At 32.4% G+C, this 8,245-nt stretch overlaps 1 non-coding gene across 1 annotated transcript; it reads left to right on the top strand.

Moving 5' to 3' along the window:
• Positions 1-631: 631 nt before the first annotated feature.
• LOC122308700 lies at positions 632-738 on the top strand. The gene has a single exon (XR_006242210.1). It is a non-coding gene; the product is annotated as a small nucleolar RNA R71 (small nucleolar RNA).
• Positions 739-8,245: the final 7,507 nt, after the last annotated feature.

Here is an 8,245-nt window from a genome sequence, read left to right as displayed (position 1 = left end):
CTTTATAGCAGCTCCCATATTGCTACAATGAGTCTCAATGTTGTCCAACCGTGAATCAGTCTTTTTAAACCTTGCATTGGTCTCCTGAACAAAGGAAACCATGGCATCCTCAAGTGACATCTTCCTCTCGCTTGGTTGGCTATCAAATCCGGGAGGATGTTGAGGTTGCAACACATTCTTGGTATTTCCATATGACAAATTCTCATGATTTCTAAGCCCTGGATGATAGTAATTTGGCATAGGATTACCACGATAATTGTAGTTCCGATTGTTGACATATTGAACTTGTTCTTGACTCGCCTCATTGCTTGGAACTATCATGCTTGTGGATGCAACATATTCTGTACTTTGTGGTATCCTTTGAGTTGTCAAGGCTGAAATCTGATGAGATAGAGTAGCTACTTGAGCGGAAAGAGCTGCTATCGGCTCCAAGTCATGAATTCCAGCAACCTTCTTAGCCAAAGTCCTCTCAGTTGGCCATTGATAGTTGTTTGAGGCCATTTCCTCCAAAAGTGCAGTAGCACCTTCAGCTGTCTTCGACATCAAAGTTCCACCAGAAGCAGCATCAACTATAGTTCGAGTTTGCCCATTTAACCCATTATAGAACATCTGAACTTGCAACCAATCTGGCAATCCATGTTGTGGGCAACGTCGAATCAAGTCCTTATACCTTTCCCATGCTTCATAGAGTGACTCAAAATCATTTTGCTTGAATTGGCCAATCTCACTCCTGAGTTGGGCTGTTTTGGCAGGAGGAAAGAATTTAGCAAGAAACCTCTCAGCCATGTCCTGCCAACTAACGATGCTTCCCGGTTGTAGAGATTGTAGCCAACCTCTAGCCTTGTCCCTCAAAGAGAAGGGAAACAATCTCAGTCTAATGGTGTCTTCAGTAACACCATTAATCTTCACAGTATCACAAATCTCCAAGAACATAGCCAGGTGAATATTGGGATCATCAAGTGGTGATCCACTGAATTGAGCCTGTTGCACCATGCTAATCAAAGCTGGTTTGAGCTCAAAGTTGTTGGCATTGATTGGCTGGCGCATTATGCTCGAGTAATTTCCATTCACAACTGGCCGTACATAGTCCTTCAAGGTGCGTGGTAGTACCTCACGATCTTCTTCAGCCATGACTAGTATCTTATTTCTTCTTAGTGATCTAAGAGTTCTTTCAATCTCCGGATCAACAGGAATAATGTCACGAGATCTAGTACGGCGCATCCAATGTCAAAAACACACCTGTAGAACAAATTAAAACAAAATTCTAAATTAAAACCAAGATTACTTTGTATCGATATTGACAAAAAGAATAAGAATAAACCAATCCCCGGCAACGGCGCCAAAAACTTGACCGGTGCAAAACTGCAAGTGCACAGTATCGTAGTTTTATAGTAAAGTAATAAGTAGAGTATCGTCCTCAGGGATTGGTACCTTACTCTTGCCAAATACCAAAATTATGCTAATCTCAATTTTATCTCGAGGAATCGCTAAGGTTTTTGTAGTTGCAAATAAACTTAGATCAACTCAAAGAGAAATAAGCAAAGAAAATAAAACTGACTTTCAAAGATCAAATTCAATGGGGAAGAAACCTTCTAGGAAATCGATTTCACCATAATTCTTCACTATGCTTTTCTCATCCAGCTAATTTAACTTAAACCTCTTTTGTCTATTAGCAAATCTCTAATTCATCCAAAAGCCTCTTTCGATAGTCAATTGGAAGTGATTCTAGTTTATCAATTCACACAAGAGTATGCAAATTAAATAATCAAGAATGCAATAAGACCAATGATTTAATTACTACACAGGTTCATACAAGTCTTTCGATCTCTATACTTACCTATGCTGAAATATCCAAGATCTACCCTATGATTCCCTCTTTCGATAGCAAATCACAAGATTAATAATCATCTAATCAATGGCCAGTTAATTAGAAGCATTAAACTCAGAATAAATCAGATAAACAAATAGAGAATTGCATTAAATTAGCATGGACAAACAAGCATAGTTCGGAATTAGGTTACATCGTTTTCCTAGAAAGAAGAAAATTTAGCTCATGCTAGAATTGGAATTCAACATAAACGAATTCACCATAATTGTTCTGAGAAGATGGGAAGAAGAAAATAAACACTGAAAAATCCTCCTTGCAGCCTCAACTGGTCGTCAAAAGCTCAAGGGAACGATTCAACGCCTTTCTCCCGTCCGTGCTCGTGTATGAATCCAACGTACGTGCAATAAATTGGAATTCCGTCTCCAAAACAAATGATTTGAATCCCTCTAGCTATGTTTTTCTCTCCCAAAGAGTGTTCTCCAGTCAAAAAACCGCGGCTCTAGAGTGAAGAATGGCCTTTTATATGGTCCCACGGCGGAAAACCTAAAATCTGTCAAAATACGATGTTCGCTCGAGCGGGGTGTCGAGCGCGCGTCGAGCGTTCGACTCTGCCTGATTTCGCTCGAGCGGCCAATGTCTCCGCTCGAGCGATCTTCGTTTTTCAGCAACCTGCTCGAGCTCCCTGTCGAGCGGCAGTCGAGCGTTTGAATCTGCCTGAATTCGCTCGAGCGGCCAAGAGCCTCCGCTCGAGCGAACTTGTAAAATCTGCAATATGAAATTTTGCAAGCCATCACATAACAAGCTTAGTCTTGTGCTGCCAATGATCAATGTTGTTGAAAATAATGACATTCATAATCTTGAAGAAACCAGATAAATCGGCATGTTTGATGCTCTTTGTCCCATCATATGGAGCAGCATCTAGACCAACAACTAACCTTTGAACCTCATGATCAAACAGGCCATTGAGTCCATCTACATCAGAACTCTTGTCCTCAGTCGTCTCCCCATCACTTGCAGTTGTAGACTCCTTATGCACCACGTTCAGATATGCAGTAACCAATTGAGAGATACCAATATAGTCAGCAAGTGCATCCATAGAAAATGTAAATGAGGCTCTCCTGACTGAGATTGTGTATGCCTTATCATCTTGGCTAGCATCACCAATCCCTCTATAAAACTCAGATACAATGTCAATATATATATAAAATAATGTCCCTCTCTCCGTCCTTTTGGTTGATTATTGGTGTCCAATCATGCTCAACGAATACAGATGCCAATGAACGACTGTCCCAGTGAAAATCTTGAAAATCAGAGATCTTCACTTAACGAATATAAATGGCATTACTTAAATTTCTTCATTGGAGAGTTGCCTTGATTTGCCCCATTTTCTTCCCCTATAAGCCATTCTCAACTTGAAAATTTAAAAATAAAACTAAGAAATTTGGTTATAAAATATAATATATGAACACTTACAAAATTATATGCTAATTAAAACAATGAGAAACTACTTTATGTTATACCATTCAATCGAATCATTACATGTTCAAATGAATGACACTTTTCGAAAGGTTACATAACCACTCAAACATTATAGGATCGAGCATATTATTTGAACGTATAACATATACATTCAAACTCAATTTTTAACAACTGTTCAAACGCATAAACCATAGTTCGAATGGTTTGAAGCTCGAACTCAGTAATGACTGAGTCAACTTAGCAACAATGTAGATTCTTTTTGTTCTTCCACAAGTAATAAACATACAAGACTAGGATGAGCATAAAAGCATCCCGACCTTGTGTTTGCCAGCCACCTATGGTATCCATTGATGGAAAATACGAAAACATTGATTTTCCTATTTTCCACCAATAGTCAATCCAAACAACTCCAAATCAACCCATTAAAAGCATATAAGTTGTGTACCTCTTGACTAGAAGTTGTCTTTGATAGTGGTGGTGACAATGGTGGTCAAAAGGCCTCAAGGAGTGTTTGAACCAAGAGGAGGGGTTTTGAGTTTTAGAAATAACGGGCAATGATTAATATATTCAAATGTCGTTTTATGTGTTATACCATTTGAACATTATTTTATACATTCCAACTATACATTTCGAACGATAATTCTACATTCAAACAATGTTATATATGTTGTACGGTTTGAACACTAGTAATTACCGTTCAAACGGTGTCTATTTTAACTTTATTAAAGTAATTAAAATTTGAAATTTAATATAATATATAGTATGATATTACTTTATGATATCGTCACTACATGATATCACTATATATACTATATATGTGGTATATATCATATCCCTGATATCATCACTCACTATATGATATCACTATATATTATATATATATATATGATATAATATATATCATATCACTATATGATGTCATTATATACTATATATATAAGAGAAATAATAGAGCCACTGAATTTTCGTACACCTATTTTGTATCGAATTGTTTTACTTAATGATTAAAGAAATGTTTTTTAATAAATTAAGTGATTTAAAAAATATTTGAAAGAAAAGAGAAAAAAATGAAAAGTAATTAAATTATTCATTACCCATTTGACATCAAATCTTTTATAGGAGTAGCACGAATCTATATATAATTCTCAAGTAGCACTATATGATATAGCACATATGATATATAATATCACTATATGATATCAATATATGTTATCACTATGTGTACTATATATGTATACTATATATGATATCTCAATATGATATAGTATATATATTAAGATTAATTCATGACAAATATACCGGAGGTTAATGATAACCAGCAACTTAGCTTGCATCGTGCGTGGATGCTCTTTTACAAATTTATGCACATTTGGTTACAAGTTCATGGCATAAAGTCTCCCAGGATGTCAAAGAGCTTATCAAAAAGTGTTGTTTAGTAATGTTTAATTGACTTCTAAACTTATTTGATATGTATGCAAAATATAAAATATGCAAATGATTTATTTGTGTATATATTTTTTCAATGATGACTTCAAATTAAATTTTGGTCAGAGAGATGAGCGTAAGATCTTGATGAGCTTATGTATAATGTATTTCGCAAATATAAGGCGAGATGTCATGAGCATTATAATAAGTTTGAGAACAAGGATAATGCACGCCAATATCATTTTCAGGATGACTAATCTTCCAATTGAAAAAAATTTTGTGATATATTTAAGAATCTTACATATAAGGTAAATGAATTATTTTACGTTTCATATTTTATAATTTTCTCTTGCTAATATTTAAAACTTCTATGTAGAAGCTAAATTTTATAAATAAAAAGATAGATCAAAATTGAAGATTAATCATTATGCAAGCTCATAATCTTTCAATCGCCTTTCTAAGAAATTAATAATGTTATTTTATATATTTGATTGTATATAGGTTGTTGTTTTTTGTATTATAATGACTTTAGATTTATAAAATATGTGTCTTGTAGCAAGAGTTAAATACTAATTATGATCTGAAAAATTATATATTGCATCATATACTAATCATAATGGAGAGTGAACTCATCCGGACGCCCGTGAAAATAATCTGAGTATTATTATTTTTTTAATTAAATATATTTGAGTATTTATGATAATATTGATTCTTTGTTTTGTGTAAGAAAAAATAGTTCTCTTACGTGCTGAATTCATGTCAAATCAAAATTTATTAACAAATGATGTTGACCTATTTACAAAATTTTTGGGTCCACGTTCAGAATATTTGAAGGGTTTGAGCTATTGTGTGAAGCTTTCTAATTCTTCCCCATCATCCAATAATGCCTCAAATACCTTTAGAGTGTTAGAGGAAGTGATGTCTGAGATCGAGGAATTAAGGACAAAGTAACATGAGTTAGAGCCTCAAGTGGCTCAACATGCAGATATGGTCATATGATTGAAACAAAAAGAACAGAATCCAGAGGAGTCTAAGAGAGAAATGCAACTTCAAACGTAGATACTTATACAACAATTAAGGCCTCCAAGCAATTGAGTTATCCAGATATGCACAATATATAATTGTTTCTATACGACAAACACTATTATTTTATTTCTTTAGTTTGCACTTATAAGACTACTTTTTTGTTTATTAAACAAATTATAATGTATATTTTGAAATGTTATAGATGTGTATTTGATTTTTATTATTGGCTAAAATCAAATTCTTAATATTCAAACGACCAAAAACTGTTCAAACGTAATCAATCAAACCATTCAAATGATTACATAGAACATTTGAATGTAATCCTTAATTGACATTCAAATATCAATAAGATCATGTTCGAATGTAACTAGCATTCAAATGCTTAGTGACAACATCAAACATGACATCTACGTTTGAATGTCATCTCCTAGTAAAAGTTTGAACATTCAACATAATACTTTGAAACATAGTTCTTGATTTCACCACTAACTTTAACATTCGAACGTTTTTCATTGTCAATACATTTGAACAAAATTATTTCAGTTGATCACTGATGAAGTATGAGTTCAAATGTTAAAGTAGTTTCAAATGGGGCCTAATCATACAAAAAAGCACATTATTCTTGAAGTATACAAAAAAACCCCCAATAAGTATTTTTAGTCCATCAGTATAAAAAAAACAACAATGTTTACGATTTTGAATAATATAACTATTTGACTTTATTTGCATATTTTTTTTTTACTTAAAATAGCCTAAAAGAAGTTTTTTTAAATTATCAAAATTGATAAATATATATTAGTTAATTGATATTAGTTCATTATTATTTATATATTTTAATTAATAATTTTTTGGGATGAAGACTTCGTTCCAAAAAAGCTTTTTTGTTGTAGTGTTGCAGATTTATCTAATTGTTTTTCAAAAGGACTACACGAAACTTGCACATCCCTAAAATTGAAAATATCATTTTCCAATTACTTATAGAATGGGAACAACATATGTCACGGTTGAATTGGAGCATGGGACGTTGGCTATATATATAGTCCCCAACAATGGGGCAAGTAGCAAGCCTAGTTGTTTGTATAAATTTATTTAAATAATAAAAAATGGATAGAAGACTCTTAATTAAATAAAAACCTTAAACCTATTCAAAAATGAAAATTAAATCAATCAAAGAATTAAAAAAAATAAGAAATAGTTGTGTACACATTTATCGTGGCTAAAATCAGCCAGGCAACCCTAGGTTCCATCCAGACTAGTGGTGCCTAAATTGGCCTTAATTTTCTTATCAAAGATAATTAATAATTAAAATAAACTATTATTACACCTCTAACTTTTATTATAAAAAATTATAAACTTGGGAATCAAAATGATCAAAATAAAAGTTTGAAGATAAAAAACATAGCGATGCAAAACTGAACGACTAATTATGTGGATGAGGAACACAATCTTTTTTAGAAGTATTACAATCACAGAGAGAACAAATAAAAGTAAATTCACAAAATTATGTAATTTCATATACTACTCTTAGATACAATACAAAAAATACAACTATTTGTGGCGTTCAATTTCGCCATAAAAAATAATATTTTTTTGTTGCAAAATAGTATTTCTGTCCAATTTTGATGGCTGCAAAGTGACATAAAAGAAGCACAAAAAAAGATATGTTGTAACCATATTTATAAGTGGTCACAAATCTTCAACCCTATTGCAACTATTAATGTTGTTGCCTATGTATGTTATGTTGGCCATAAAAAGTCTACATATGATAGGAAATAAGAGTGTTTATTGATCAATATGGTGTTGTCACAAAAAAAATATTTTGACCAAAAAATATCTTCGTAAAAAGGCATTAGTGTTAACATAAGTAAACATTATTTTGGACAATATTACATGGTGACTTATTTAATTATTTTTTCGAAATAGTTAGATGCTCTTTACCAACTGATAAGATAATTATGGTGAATTGTTGGCATTACAAATAGTTATTTTGGTTACGATTGGTGGGATAAAAAATTTTATCGTCCACTTGTAATATTATCGTCGCAACTAAAGCCTTTGATGCAAAATGTTTCCTAGACCATCAAATTTTTGCTAACAATATGCAATATCAGTTTTTTTTCATTCACTTTCAATAGTGTTTTTTAGTTTTAGTGGCTTGAAAACCTCTTTCGAGTACTATTTATTGGGACAGAAGTTGCATGTCCAAATAAACTATATCTAAGGTCTTTTGAGCTTGAATAAAACTGAATAAAAATAAATTTTTGAACAAACAATTAATTATCCATCTAGTGATAAATATATTTCAGCAACCTGATAAACAAATCTATCCATTTATTGATGTATCAATCTACCTATTTGGAAGGCAATGCTTAAGCATGCAATTTGGTAAAGATATAATGAAAAATTGGTCATATATATTATGGTAACTTCAGTACTATCATTTATATACCAAGCATTCTATCCATACATAACTTTAATATCAAAAGA

Source organism: Carya illinoinensis, chromosome 4 (genome assembly GCF_018687715.1).
Source record: "Carya illinoinensis cultivar Pawnee chromosome 4, C.illinoinensisPawnee_v1, whole genome shotgun sequence".
NCBI lineage: Eukaryota > Viridiplantae > Streptophyta > Magnoliopsida > Fagales > Juglandaceae > Carya > Carya illinoinensis.
This window is presented reverse-complemented; position numbering and strand designations above follow the sequence as displayed.